Source organism: Microtus oregoni, unplaced genomic scaffold (genome assembly GCF_018167655.1).
Source record: "Microtus oregoni isolate MIOR12 unplaced genomic scaffold, Mior012 000003F_ref0000135, whole genome shotgun sequence".
Lineage (NCBI taxonomy): Eukaryota > Metazoa > Chordata > Mammalia > Rodentia > Cricetidae > Microtus > Microtus oregoni.
In genome coordinates this window covers 52,956,939-52,972,686 of record NW_024543062.1, presented here as the reverse complement: position 1 = coordinate 52,972,686, position 15,748 = coordinate 52,956,939, and the positions used below count along the sequence as shown (strand labels likewise).

The window sequence follows — 15,748 nt, the reverse complement described above, 5'->3', positions numbered from 1 at the left end:
CATTCCTCCAGCCTATAGCTGCTGAGATACCAGCCCATTGGGGTGTGGTCTCTCTCTCTTTAAAAAAGTGGCCACTTCCCTCTCCTCTCTCTCTTAACTTCCTGCTCCGCAGGCGACTAGACTCCCTTCCTGGTTGCGCAGAGGGCTGACGGTGATCTGTAATTTTTTCCCCTTTAAATAAATACCACCCTATTAATCATAATTTCAAACTGGTGTGGCATTGTTTGTGACTTACGCCTTCAGTGGTCCTATCATAAGCTCCAGTAACTCGAACTCTAGGGACTCTGATGCCCTCTTCTGACTTTTTTGGGTATCTACATGCATATGATTTACACACACAAACACACACACAACTAAAATATTATTGAAACATGAAATAAGGAAACCAAGGCTTAGGTAGCATAAATAACTGACCAAATTTTATACAAGTGATGTAAGTGAAATCTGCACAAAGCTCTGGTTTTAGGAAATCTCTCAGGATACACATTTTTTCATCTTTAGTCAAAATGACCAATATGTAGGCTGTCAAGATGGCTATTACGAATGGTTTCAGTGCAAACTAGTCATACATTGGAATCACCTGAATAGGGAGCCTCACCTGAGGAATTGTCTGCTTTGTAGAACCAATATTTCAAAGTTTTCACAGTGGAATAGGGATTGGCAGCAGCGTTCCCGGAACTTTCTGGAATTCTGTCACCATATTGGGATTATTGAGGCACCATGCCTTGTGAACTGTGTGGCTATTAATTGCCTCCCAGCAAGCGATCACTGCTCTGGGACTACCCCAACTGTTTAGTCACCAGCTTCAAGGATGGTGTGCTGAGTTTTCAGTGTCTCAGCTGCAGTTTGGCCTTTGTTATTATTTTAAATCTCACCTAATAAATTCTGATTTTATAAGGTACAGGCCATACCATCCAGAAGAACAGATAGGACACTCAGGCAGAAACTCACACTAGGACCAGAGGCCACACAGGCTTCCAGAAATCCAGATGGGTAGCCCACACTTAGACCCCACTCTACTCTCTCAGTGACCCCTGACAGTATCCTCGTTACCACCTCTCTGCTTCTCATCATTGTGTCCAATCCTTGACCAAAGAGCATAGTAACTGCCAGAAGTCCAGCCTCCAATTCAGATGGAGATTCCCTGGTGGACCAGAGTTCTTCCTGGCTACCAGAACTCCAGGCCACAAACACCAGAAGACCAAAAATGAAACAAAAAATAAAGAAACAAAACACTCATCTATACTACAAAGACAAATTTGAGAATTGTCACCTACACTATAAGCACACCAAACCCATATACCTAGACACCAGTGTAGAACACAACAACATCCAGGACAATATGTCCCCACTGGAGCCTAGTTATCCTACCACAATGAGCTCTGAAAGTTCAACAGAGCTGAAACACAAGAAAATGACCTTAAAACCAACTTTATAAAATTCCTGAAAGAGGAATTGAACAAATCCCTTAAAAAAAGCTAAGAGAACCCGGTTCCATAGTGTAGTGGTTATCATGTCTGCTTTACAAGCAGAAGGTCCTGGGTTTGAGCCCCAGTGGAACCATGTGATTTGTCATGTGAGGTTTTGGAGGCTGGAGAGATGGCTCGGAGGTTAAGAGCACTGGCTGCTCTTCCAGAGGTCCTGAGTTCAATTCCCAGCAACCATATGGTGGCTCACAACCATTTGTAATTTGATCAGGTTCCCTCTTCTGGCATGCAGACAGAATATACATAATAAATAAATGAATTTTAAAAAGCTAAGAGAAAAAAAAACAGTTGAAAGAAACGAATAAAACTATTCAAGACCTGAAAATGGAAATAGAAGCACTAAAGAAAATAGAAACAGAGGGAATTCTGGAAATGGGAAATCTAGGGAAGCAAACAGGAACTACATCACCAACAAGATACAAGAGATGGAAGATAGAATCTCAGGCAGATTCTCTGATGATAGAAGAAGTAGATACCTCAGTAAAAGGAAGTGTTAAATCTAAAATGTCCCTGACACAAAACCTCCAGAAAATCTTGGACACCATAAACCTAAGAATGACAGGAATAGAAGAAAGAGAAGAAATCCATCTCAAAGACCCAGAAAATATTTCCAACAATATCATGGAAGAAAATTTTCATAACCTAAAGAAGAACATGACTATAAAGGTACAAGAAGTGTACAGGACACCAAATAAATTGATCCAGAAAGCAAATAAATTGATCCAGAAAGCAAAGTCCCCTAGTCACACACTAATCTAAATATTAAACATACTGAAGAAATACAGAAAGTTAAAAGCTGTAAGGAAAAACTGTCAAGTAACATAAATGGTAGACTTATTAGAATTAAACCTAACTTCACAATGGAAACTCTAACAGACAGAACCACAGGACAGACATACTGCAGACAATACAAGATCACAGATGCTCACCAAGACTACTATGCCCAGCAAAACTGTCAGTCACCATAGATGAAGAAAACAAGGTATTTCATGACATGTGAGAAGATATTGTTGGCTGGTCAAGGTCCCAGTCGGCCATAAGCTTAGCAGTTTATCTCAATAGTTTGGCAACATGGAACTTCCTCCCTCACAGCAATTCCACCAAAATCAGGAACAAGACAAAGCTGTCTACTCTCAATGTATCAATTCAATATAGTATTTGAAGTTCTAGCTAGAACATAAGACAACTCAAAGAGATCAAGGGCATACAAATTGTAAAAAAAAAAAAAGTCTAAATATCAGTATATTTAAGCGATTACATAAATTCTACCAAGGAACTCCTACATAAACACCTTCAGAGAAATAGATAAATACAGGAAGATCTAGAAAAAAAATCAGTAACCCTTATATATACAAACAACAAATGGGTTGAGAAAGAAATCAGGAAAACAACACACTTCACAATAACCACAAGTGATATAAAATATCTTGTGGTATCTCTAACCAAGCAAGTGAAAGACTTGTCTAACAATAATTTCAAGACATAGAGGGAAGAATTTGAAGAAGATATCAGAAGATGGAAAGGATAATCCATGCTCAAGGATTAGTAAGATCAACATAGTTAAAATGCCTGTTTTAACAAAAGCAACCCACAGATTCAATATAATCTCCACCAAAACTCCAGCACAATTTTTCACAGTACTTAAAAGAATAATATTCAACTTCACACAGAAAAACAAAAACCCAGGATAGTCAAAAAAAAAAAAAAACCTCAAGCAATAAAATAACTTCTTGAGCTATCACCTGCTTTGATCTCAAGCTGTCATCTATAGTATCATAATAAAAACTGCCTGGCATTGACAGGAGTTCTGGAGGGAGGGGAAACATCAGTTGGAATGTAGCATACGAGAATAATTTTAAAAATGTATTATACATGTTTGTGTATGTATGTACACACACACACACACAAACACACACACACACAGAGAGAGAGAGAGAGAGAGAGAGAGAGAGAGAGAGAGAGAGAGAGAGAGAGAGAGAGGGATTTTAGAAATTCTCCTTTGTTCTAAAAAAAAAAAACCCAGTTATAGCTTTGGCTCAGCACATATCACACTTGTGATACAAATCAAGTGAACTATGTTCCATCCTGGCAGCAAAAAGACATGCAGACATACTGTTAAACCATTTTAAGATTTAAGAATAAAACTGTCTAGCTCAATGCACAACAGAAGGCAGAAACTAGGCAGTTGAGTAATGTCTGGTAAACTCAAAGGGCTAAATGATCCATGATGGATAAATACTCTGAACAGAGAATTTGGGTAACAATTGTGTGTCTCTTAGAATGTTCAGGGGGTACAGATAATATCTGTACTTAATTTTCAGTACATAATATCAAAGGTTGAATCTTGATGATCTTTTAAAAAAGACAATTTTAAGAACAAAGAATTTGGAAACCAATTTCTCCTCTAGAATTCATCAGTAATCAGTACTTCAGCAGAGAAGAGCACAGAGCCACAATTGACTATTAGTGTGAAATTGTCAGAGGACAAACTGAATGAAAGGTCTCAATGTAAAGAATGTGGAGAGTTGCAGAGTCCTGGTGCAGCGATAGACAACCATGGACACTGCCTGTGAATATTAGGCCTCCCACTGAAATACGTGCAAAACAAACAAAAATGGGAAAGTATCATGTATGCCCTGAGGAACTGAATTCCTAGTCGAAATTTCAAGTAAAAGTTAAGAATAAAACCTTAGTGTTTTAACTGGGTGGACTATTAGGGGATGAACAAAGGAAATGAATCCTTTAGGGCTATTACTGGGAATTTAAACAATCTTAGTCACTTTAAATAACATCCATAGCATGCTGAAAAAGTTAAATTAGACCAAAGGCATAGAATTACCTTTAATATTTTTTGTACTCCATTTGTGTGTGGATCCTGTGTGCAGGTTTGTGGTAATCACACATGTGCCTTGGTGCACAGGTAGAGGTCAGGAGACAATTCTCAGGATTCCTCTTCTGCCACGTTGATCACTAAGTGAAAACCTGGGTTATCAGACTTGGGGGCAGGCACCTTTACTCACTGGGCCACCATAAAATTACCACTTGGGAAAATATTACCCAAACAGTGTCAGGCTATACGGGAAGATTTAGTTGAAAGGGTGCTGTCTAGTATGCTGGAAGTCCCAGGCTTGGGCTCCAACACAGTAGCAGAAGTTAGGTGTGGTGGCACATTCCTTTCATCCCTACACTCAGGACCTGCAGGAAAGGATAAGATGTTTGGAGTCATCCTTGGGTATGTGTAGCATCCCTGTGTTTATTTATCTTCCATATTCTACTAGATAAATAATTTTCTTTCTGAAGAAATATCCAATATAAAATGAGACGTCTTCCAAGTTCTGTAATGCTGTGGCCTAAGCATTATGAGACCTATTCATAGTTTATACTTATAACATCACTAGCTAAAATCTCTTTCAAGTTTAGTAAATAGACACAAAAGAAATAGCTAGGAAGACCTAATTCCAGTTCTCTTTTATCAAAACTGAAATATTTTGTACTCAATTCAATGTTAGTAAATGTTTGAAGAGCTGCTATTTGTTATATGTTCTATTAGTTTCTAGAAATTACAAGGAAATTAATGTCATGATCTCTTCCTTCTGCTTTAATACAGAGGAAGGAAAACATTGTGAAAAGTTCTCTGCGGCCATTTCCCTGGAGGTTTTCTTCAATGTCACTGGATCTATTCATAAACCGTGTGTGATATGTGATAGACCTGTCTGTCTACATCTAAGAACAACAACAACAAAAGAAACTAAAACAAATATCTAAAGAAAAATAAAAATAATGTATTTGTAACCAAAGGATGGTTTTTCTTTCATTTCGCTTCGGTTTCTTCTCTTGGTTTCTTCTCCTGCTGCAGTGATAATATACTCTGACAACACAATTTCAGAAAGAAAGGTTTTTGTGTTGTTTTGTTCTGTGTTTTTGCTTTTTTTTCCTCTCCCTATGTTCCCTGTTCTAAGTTCAGTAATTCATGATGAGGACATCCAGATGGAAAACTTGAAACAGCTGGCCACATCATAACCCTGGCTCAATGAAGAGAGTGATAGCTGCATACATGCTGGCCACATCAGGAACTTGACTAGACATGCTGGTACTCAGTTCCCTTTCTCCACTTATAAAATGTAGATTCACAGTCAAGGAATGATGATCCCCACAGTGGACAGTTCTTACCTCCTCAATTCATCCTCTCAAGATAATCCATCATAGACATACCCTGGATTCAAAATCTCAGGTGAGTGTGTTAATTGACTATTAACACTAACTGTCCCCCACATCAATTAATATGCTTTAATGTGAGATATAATGATTCTTTTGGATTTTTTTATTTTAACACTAAGAATATTTTTGAGTGATTTATATAGAAAACCTTACTATTACAGTTTGCTTTAACATTCTAATGGCAGAGATTTCACCAAGACATATTTCTAAAACATAATGGCTAGTGATTTCCTTTGGTGAGAATATAATGACATCATCAACTGAAGATGAGAAATAAGCATCTATTATTTCAAGTGAGAGACCATGAATACACTCGTATGGAAGGCAAGGACCAGCACTGGACCTGAAGTATCTCAGATCTTGCAGTGTTGTCTTTCTTCAGGAGATTGCTCATCTGATGGGCTATTGCACAATGTACAAATGTGCCCTGCCCAACCACACAAATATTTCCCTGAGCAATTTCCCTAAACCCTCATTTTCGGGCACCACACAAGCCCATTTCCATAATTAATTAACTTCTTGGGGCTGTGCTCTGGAGTCCCTTGCTCTGAGAGAAAATCAAAGTGGCCGTTTCAGATAAGCTGGAGAATACTTGTCAGTGTGGCTGAAATAATCAAACAGTGTTGTTCTCCTGTCAGGATGTTCACGGTAAGGTGAGATCTATTTCTAAGTGTGGTAGCACCTTCTAAGGAAGCACAGTTAAATAAGTGCATAAAAACTTCCCTGTCAGAGGCGGAACCAAAGATCAAGGTTACAGTAGAGTTGAGAGCGGTTGTTTCCGCCCCTTTTTTATAAAGAGAGAAATTTCTGGGTCAGATAATTAAGGTAAGGTACACTGTATTGGGAAATTGTCACATGTTTAAGCTCACTGAGAAGCTGGCTCTGGAAGCAAGGTTGTTCCTCCCTCCCCTTATCCTTTCAGACCTAAGAATGTTTATCTCAATGTGCCCTCTAAGGCCCCTTGTCTGGGCATGGGGTGGGTCTCCTAACTCTGTGACAGGGAGGGTAAAAAAGCCCAAGACTCAAACACCATGTCCTTGAGAACAGGAGGCTAAATTGATAGAGTAAAAACATTGTGTCCTTGAGCACAGCCAGGAGGTAAATCACCCCTAGACATCCCCTTCCAGGATCTAAAGACTCAGCTACTGTTTATTCTCTGATATAAATGTGCCTGCAGAGCTGAGAGGATTGGGGAAGCTCAGCCATGGAGAGAAAACTCAGGGGTAACTCTAGGCAACAGTTTCTGACTTCCCTGATTGGATTCTGCTGGCTGTCAGATTTGATGATGTCATTTATAGCCATTCTATTTGTTTTTCACTTGGAAACATAACCGGAGGACACTCAACTCTGCCTGAGTTTCTCCATGGAGAACCCCAGCTGTGTACCTTTGTAAAGGGGCGAAGGGGCTTCCTTAGTTTCTGCCTGGTGTTTTGAGAACCCAGTTTGATATGTTGCCTGCCCCTTTGTCCTCCCTGCCTCTGTGTGTGTGTGTGTGTGTGTGTGTGTGTGTGTGTGTGTGTGTGTAACTTTAAACTCACTCATCAAATACTAAGAGTAGGGCTGTCATAAATTATTGTTAGGACTTTTGAAACAATTAAGTGAGATTGTGTATGTGTATATATTTCGAATAATCTTCGGATCAGGTCTTCAATACACAGGCTTATTAGCAGATAAAAATGCCTGGAGATATATAGAGCAACAAAAGCAGATTGGATCTCATAACTAGTATTCCATAGTTTCATAAAGAACATAAATTATTTAATAAAGTAACCCTCATAATTATATATATTTCTGTAAAAGACTTAACTTGGAGAAAAACAATATGTTTTAGAATAGACTTTAGCTACTGGTTCATTTGGGCTTTAGCTTCGAAGACAGTCAGTGCTGTTACACAGAGAAACCATGTTTCATAAAATAAAACTGCAATCCTCCCCCCTCAAAAAAAAAAGAAAGAAAGAAAAAAGACACCACAGAACCATTAAGCTAGGGACGGGAAGAAAATACAGGATCTCAGGAATGTCCTTTATCCTTTAGGGACCAACCATGCCACATGTGGTTGGTCCTTGTACCCATCACTGTACACTATTTCATCATGTGACAGTGCCACAGTTGATCAGTTGATTTATTCACACAGATGTCAATGAGCATCTGGGGAGTTTCAAAATCTGAGATACTATTACAATAAAAGACACTTTTCTTTCAGAGTGTGTGTGCCCGTTTTTAAATACCTGCACCTACTTACCAGGTCAAGGTCACCTGGTATGGCCTCAAGGCATGAAACCAGGCCAGTTGGAGGGTGACAGCAAAACTTAAGCTGTGGCAATTTTTATTGAGAACAATCAGACTTTTTATACCTTCATCAGAAACAAAATATAATGGCAATTTCCAGGATCGATGCCGTTGTAGTTGCCAGGATACACTGACCTTTGCAAGCTCTCCAGGGTGCACAAGATTAATGTCTAAGACCATTTGTCCTGTCAAGTCTCCGTATTTTCTTGGCTTCTAAGGGAACAGAGAAACACAAACTGATCTGAATGTTTTGCTGCCTGAGGGGGTGCATTGTTCTCTCTGGAACTGGAAGACACATGGTGACCCAGGCACCCAGGATTCGAACCTGAAAAATCTGTAACATATGCCTCCCAAGGTAGCAAGTCCAGGCCACTTCCATGGCTCCCTGTACCCATTTATACTGCAAGTGCATTCATATTAAGAACAGGGTATGTCTCCTATCTATTTAGATGCTGAAAATAGTATTAACATGTTTTCTTGAGGAACTTTCTATGTTGTACACATTTCTACAGAGAATATCATTTCTAAAAATAGATCACTGCTTGCCTACTTTTTCTACAGCCCTGCTGACACGTATTGGACATAATCACTTCCTTGCAACTGACTTTTCTCCTGGTCTGTCTTCTACTGTCTGGTGCTTCACGTGTGACAGCTGGGTTCTTCACCTGTGGTCGGCATTGATTTCTTTCTCCATTGCAGTCTCTAAATTCAGTGAGGTGCAAAACCTGATGATTCTGCCTCCACACATCTTCCTAATGTGTCAGGCTCCCTCGCTCTGATGCCAGCTTCCTATCTAAGCAAACACTTTCATCAATTACAATTTTTTATCTCATTTTTTCTTCTTTCAATTAACCCTTCATTACATAAAAATTTTCAAAAAATAATGTGTTCTTTTGGGTCCTTATTTAAAACTTTTTCAGGAGCTGGAGGATGGGCTCAGTGGGTAAAGCACTTGGCACTCAAGCATGAGGACCTGATTTAGAATCTCCTAAACCCAAGTAAATCCAATGCAGGTTCACTAGTGCACAGCTGAAATCCCAGTACTTCTGCAGTGATGTGTCAGCTGGAATCTACAGAGGTCCACAGTCCAACTAGCCTGTCACATACATTAGAGAACAAGAGAAAGCCTGTCTCAAAGAAGAAGGAAGGTAATGACCAATACCTGAGGTTGTCCTCTGGTATCTACACATGCACCTACCCACTGTCACACATTACACACATACTCTCTCACACACACACAAACACACACCCCAATCTTTCAATAAATGTTCCATATATATTCTATACTATAATATTTTAAAGATTGACTCATATAACATCCTGTTGTGTAATTATATAAATTATATAAAATTGAAATATATTTCTTTTTACTTATCAATTTATGGATAAACATTTAATTGTTTTCACCTCCTCATGACTGTGATTGTGAACAGAGCTATTTTTGATGTTTGGATAAACCACATTAAATCAAGTCTCTAGAATCAAAAGCCACATAATAAGTACAGGATTACATGAAAAAGAATAGTCAGAATAGGCAAATCTAGAGACAGAAAACAGACAAGGAGTAACTGCTTAATAACCTTGAGGCTTTTGTGCAAGGTATTTAAGTCAGTTAGAATATAATGTTCTGGAACATAAAGGAGAGACAGTTGTGCAGTACTGTTGTTTCTCTGGATGCTACTGTACTATAAGGTTTAAACAGAGTGTATGGTATGGACACTTATCTACAATAAAAAGCAAACCTCACCTTTAATGATGGTTGGTTTGAATTGCAAGCACAGCACAAGATATAACAGCCTTGAAGCACTCTCAGTGAGGAATCACCTCATCAGTCTGGCCTGTAGGTGGGTCAGTTGGTATTATCCTGATTAGTATGAAGGTATATCTATTGTGGGTGGTGCGATTCCCTGGAAAGGAGATCTTGGATCATATCAGTAGAGAAAGCAAGATTAGCACAAGCATGTGGAGATTAATTTATCACTTGATCTCTGGTCTTTTAATTTTTTTTCATCAATTAATTTTCCCCAGCCCAATCACAGTTTCACCCCCCTCGGCCCAACCTCCACATCTCTTGACTGGGATGTAATGTGACCCACTGTTTGAAGCTTCCGCCTTGACAACCTTGCAGTGATGGCTGTAACATAGATTGTAAATCAAACAAAACTTTTCTCCTTCAAGTTGCTCTTGTCAGGGTATTTTATCAAAGTAAGAGGAAAAGAAAATAAAGCAAAGATGGCTGCATGAATCTGTAAATTCTGAAACGAGCCGAACATCATTCTTTAACACCTGAGTTTCTTGAGGTAATCATGTATTAATAAAGCTGTTTGTGGAAAATGTCTGTGTGTAATTTCCATTTTATTTCCATTGAGTTCTAAAATCACCATCTTGGAGAGCCAAAATATTTTCATCATTCTTGTTGTCCCCACCCTCTTCACATTAACTCTTCCCAGTCTTCTCCTTTGGCTTTTAGTCTCTGAAATAACTCTGCATTCCTTACTTCTGTCCATTTGCAGAGTAACCACCCTCCCCTGGAGCATCCCTTCCGTTGCTTTTTTCTAATCACTAACTCCTTCTCATACTCAAAAGTTCACTTCACAACTTCCTTCTGTAGCGAAATCCCCCTTGTTCTGTCTGAAACCCTGAAGGCCTGCCTCCTGCATTCACATACACTGTATTTTCTGTACTCTGCTCCTGCCACATGACTATCACATCTCATTCTCAACTTCTAATAGCAATGTGTTTATCTACTCAGTCTATGCGCTTCCTTATCAGAATGGAGTCTCAGTCAGTAGGGATGGTGCTCAATTTATTCACCACTCACATACTTTGTCCCTGCTTAGCACTTCAGAAATAACTATCCAAAAATTAAGGCTTCAGTATGTCCCTCTCAGTGCTTGACAATAGAAGGCCACATTCCACCAGGTGCTGAGTGAAGGCAGTCCAAATCCTCACTGTGAGAACACCAGAACTCCAGGAAAGGCTTCTCCTCTAGGGAGTTGCCTAGGGAAGAATGCTAGGTGCACAAACAGGAAAATTTGTTTATCTAAAGTGAAACAGGGTTTTTAAAGTCTTCTCCTTTTCTTAATGCATGAACATTTGTTCTTCAACACAAGGTTCATAATGTTCCTCTCTGGAATAAAACATCTTACAACTTCTACTAACACATGGTATATAGTGGAGCTAGGTAGTATCTCTGCAGCAGTCTACTACAGTGCATACTAGCTAATGTGACCCACTATCTCTTCATATGTAGCGGGGAGCTACACCTTTCTTAATGTGTACTAGTGACTACTGATTCGGGCCAAGATTTTAAAGTTTCTAATGTAAAAAAAAAAAAAGAAAACAGCATACAAATACTTGCTCTTATAACTAGCAATGTTGTTTGACTTGATGCCTTCTAGTTATATTCATTTTTGTGAGAAAAAGAAGAATTCAATCATCTTGATGACAAGGTAACTGTGTTTTCCTCATATGTTCTCTTCTGTGTTGACAGACACTCAGTTGACTGTATAGGGCTCTTGTGACCAACTGTATAAATGTGAGTTTTCTGGTTATCTCTTGGCAAAGTGATTTTATTTCCTTTGGATATATACTCATAAGTGGAATAGATGGGACATGGTAGATATCACTTGGTTTATGAAGAACCTTGTCAAGTATTTTGTGGGTGGTGGACTTACTAATTTGTATTTCCATTCTGTTGCATCAATGGTCAGGGAAAGAGAGAAAACATGGATTAGGTCCAGGCTACAAAACCTAAAAGCCAAAGCCAACTCTCATTGACTCAATTCCCTATCAGAGTTCCACCTCATAAAGGTTCTTTAACCTCCCAAACAGCACCCAGCAGTGGCTAAGATTGATTGTCTGCCAATGTATCTTTCTATTTGTCTTTCTCGTGACTAAACAATAAAGCTATGAAAAAGTGACACTAACAAAATGCTGCCTTTGGGGCATGATGTGGCCATTGTCCTCAGGGACTCACTGTAGGTGTGGTTACTAACCCAAAATCAATCTGAAAAGGTCATGACTCATTCCAACAGGCAGCTCTAATTGAACCCAGTGGATTATTAATAAAAACAGAGAGGAACTGAAGGGAGGAGAGAGCATAATGGGGACATCTAGAGGAGAAGAACATGGGTGTTGGGAGTTCTTGGGGAAGTTGGGGCTCCTGGGCATACACTGATCAAGATGCATTGTTGACATGGATGAAAATATTCGATAATGAATAAAGAATATTCTATCTTTTTAAAAATGTAGAAAAATATCTGAGCACTAACTAGTATTCATCTCTCTGCTCCCTCGGATGCAATGAGACCAGCCGCCTCATGCTCCTACTGTCATGGTTTCACCACTGTACTGGACTGTACCCTCAGACTGTGAACCAAAAATTAGCCCTCCCTCCCTTTCTAAAATACATGAGAATTGTTCACTTTGCCTCCTTAAGTAGCTATAAGCATAACGGTATAGCACTAAAAATAAGTTAAAACACAGTGGTTTTAACTTGACTCATATCAACTGGGTTCAATATATCTTGTATTTCATGGGAAATATATTACATGTTCATTATTATTTTGTTTGCAAACATGTTGAGAAGGATTTTTTTTCCTTCATTTTACCTAAGAAGAAACTTATGTTCAACGAAGTATCTTTCCCAATAGCACACGACAGAAAGAAGCTGTAAGGGGGCAGGAGGGTGTTTGCTTGTCGTCCCAGAACTCTGGAGGCTGAGGGGAGAAAATGGACACTTTGCGGTGATTCTGGGCACTATGCGAGTTCAATGCCAGTTTAGGGAGGAAGAAAAGATGGAAAGTGGAAGAATGAGAGAGGAAGAGGAGAGTGGCAAGGAAAGGGGAAGAGAGACACACAGAGAGAAGGACGAAGACTAGAAGAATGAAAGAGGATGGAGAGAAAGAAAAGAGAAAGAGACTGGATGAGAGCAAGAGAGTGAGACACGGGGCAAGGAGGGAGAGAGAATATAAGATAGAAATTTGTGGGGAAGTGTACTACCTATAAAAGACTCTCTGTGGGATTTACAATTTCGTCCTCCTTACCTTTATTTTCTTACTAATGGTTGCTTAAAATAACTGTTAAAAGACATGTGCAATGGTTCAGTGGATTAAGTGCTGTGCAAGAATGAGGACCTGAACTCAAAGCTCCAGAAACAACATAGTCAAGCATGCATCTGTAATCCCATCCCTCCTATGGGTTGGTCTTTGGGGAATGCAGAGAAATTTCTTCGGAGCTTGTGGATTGCCTAGAACAGTGCACACAGCTGCTGGTAACAAAATGACTGTCTCAACAAGGTAGAAGATGAGGGTTGACAGCAAGGTTGTCCTTCATACAACTCAGCCCCCACTAACACATGCACACACAGACACACAGTCACCATACACAAAGATTCAATAACGAGCACTCATGAGGTCTATCACTGTACATCTCCAAGGTGTGGTGACTGAGAGATTCAGACTTGCGGCTTGCGCACGCCTCATGCTGTGGTGCCTCCCCTCAGCTAAATGCAATGATTTAACCTTCCTCGGAAATAAAGACCAATCACAGGAGCCTGTAAAGTCATCCTCTGTAAAACAAACGCTCCTGATTTTAAATAGAAAACGCATTGGCACAATCTCACATTTGGTGCTGAAATGGGAAATTAAAGAATTCGCTCTCTTCGGTCCTAAGTCAATTCTGAGTGAAAAATCTCTCCTCACTTGGGAGTTCGAGCAATAAACACAGCTTTAAAGTAGTGTGTGTGTATGAATTTTAAGCTCTTCATTTTATCCCTTTATGATATGGAAGATTCAATTTGCAGCACAAGCTTCCTCCTGCATGGATGCCTCTCTCCCTCCTGGATGACAATACCATTATGAAAACAAGATTTTGAGAGGGTCAGACCTAAAGGCAATAAAGGAGGGAAGGAAACTCTGAGAGATTTTCTTGTGAGACTGTTTGCAATGCTTTTCAACTTCAATGGCTCTACCTTCCCATTGCTAGTTCACAGTGCATTCAGGCTAATCCCTCCCTCCTGCATAGACTCCCCAGCATTCACTCCTGTTTAATCAGAACTGCAGTGAGTTACCAGGGAGACATGCTTGTATTCAAATGAAACAGAGTAGAATAGATGTATAATTAAAACATACTTAAGCATTCCAATTGTCATGCCTTCCCTGTGTAGTAAATGTGAATGCTTCCATTAGAAAGAGAGGACACACCGCCGGCATTGCAGGGTGCATTTAGTTACTCCTCACTCTCCTGCCCTCCCATTCACTGGAGGCAGGTGACTGACCATGCAGTGATTTGTCACTGAGGTTTAATGCTGCCATACATCCATTGCTGCCACCAAGGAGAGTTACAGTGAAGTAGAACCAACACAACTGGAGGTCCCAACATGGTTGATGTACTGATGTACTGACAACTCAGAAGGCCCTTTATGTGAGAGACAGGACTGCTTAGAGCTAAGAGACCACATCTGGGGCTAGACTGCAAGGATGACACCCATCTGTGGCAACAACCTTCTGAGTTCACCATACTTGAATATCTAAGCCTAAAATAGTGTGTCTGTATCATGACATCATGAAATTGCCCCTTTACAACTACTTTGCTGTTGTTCTAAACTTTTATTTTGTGTGCATGCATGTGAGTCCTTGGTATCCTTGCACTCCTGTGGAGGTCAGAGGACAAGTTTCAGAAGACAATTATTGCTGGGTGGTGGTAGTTCATGACTTTAGTCCTAGCATTCAGGAGGCAGAGGCAGCCATATCTCTGTGATACCAAGATTGAACTCAAGGCATCAGTCTGTGAGGCCAGCACCTTTACCTACTTATCCATCTTGTTAGCCCTCTTTCCAAATTTCTGTTTTTGTCAACTAGTTTCCTGACATGTGTTTCTTGTAGTTGTTATTATTGTGTGTGGAAATTCATATGGCAGTTCCCCACACAACCCTCCATGTATTACAGAGTTCTGATACTTCAATCAAAGCACAACCTGTTCATCAACTATATTTCCCTTTTTAAAGAAAGATGTATTTTTATAATTTATATGGATAGTGTAGCTGTACTTAAGTCTGTGTACCAGGGCACATAATGGCCAGGGTGGTTGGAACAGGGTCAGATACCCTGGGATTGGAGTTACAGACAGTTGTAAGCCACCATGTGGGTGCAGGGATATGAATCTTGGTCCTCTGAAAGTGTAACAATGTTGAGCCTCATAAGGCCCCAGGCATGAAGCAATCTAACTTCCTGAGCCTAACTTGAGTTTGGTGAGGTCTAGTGTAACTTCCTGAGCCTGACTCAAGCTTGGAGACCTGTCTCTGGCTACCTGACCTATACTTGCCTCTGCCCAGCCACATCTAGCATGGCAAAACATTATCGGCCCTTGTTCCTTGCTCTGCCTCAACCCAAACCAAGCTTCTCCACCCCATCACAACCCTGCCTCATACCATTAAACAAGATCCTGCTTCAACAGACTCCGACTCAGTGTGTGTGTTTCTCTCCAGTGGCCAGGGTGGGGAAATCTGGGTTGTCTGACACTCATCATCAAGCTCAGCCCCAGGGAAAGTCCGGCACATCTGGCTCTGCCCCCCACCTTTTCTACCAGAGAACCCAGCATAACAAGTACTCTTAATCAGCATGCCATCTCTCCAGCACTCACCAATTACATTTCTATTTTAAAAGATATTATTGGCTATTATATCACTTATGGTAGGCATCTTTAAAATCAATCCATCTTCAGATAGCACAATGGTATTTGTTTTTGTTGTT

General features: G+C 39.9%; 1 non-coding gene across 1 annotated transcript; it reads left to right on the top strand.

Annotated features, from left to right (window-relative positions):
* The first annotated feature begins 1,490 nt into the window (after window positions 1-1,490).
* Window positions 1,491-1,563, top strand: Trnav-uac. The gene has a single exon. It is a non-coding gene; the product is annotated as a tRNA-Val (tRNA).
* The last annotated feature ends 14,185 nt before the right edge of the window (window positions 1,564-15,748 follow it).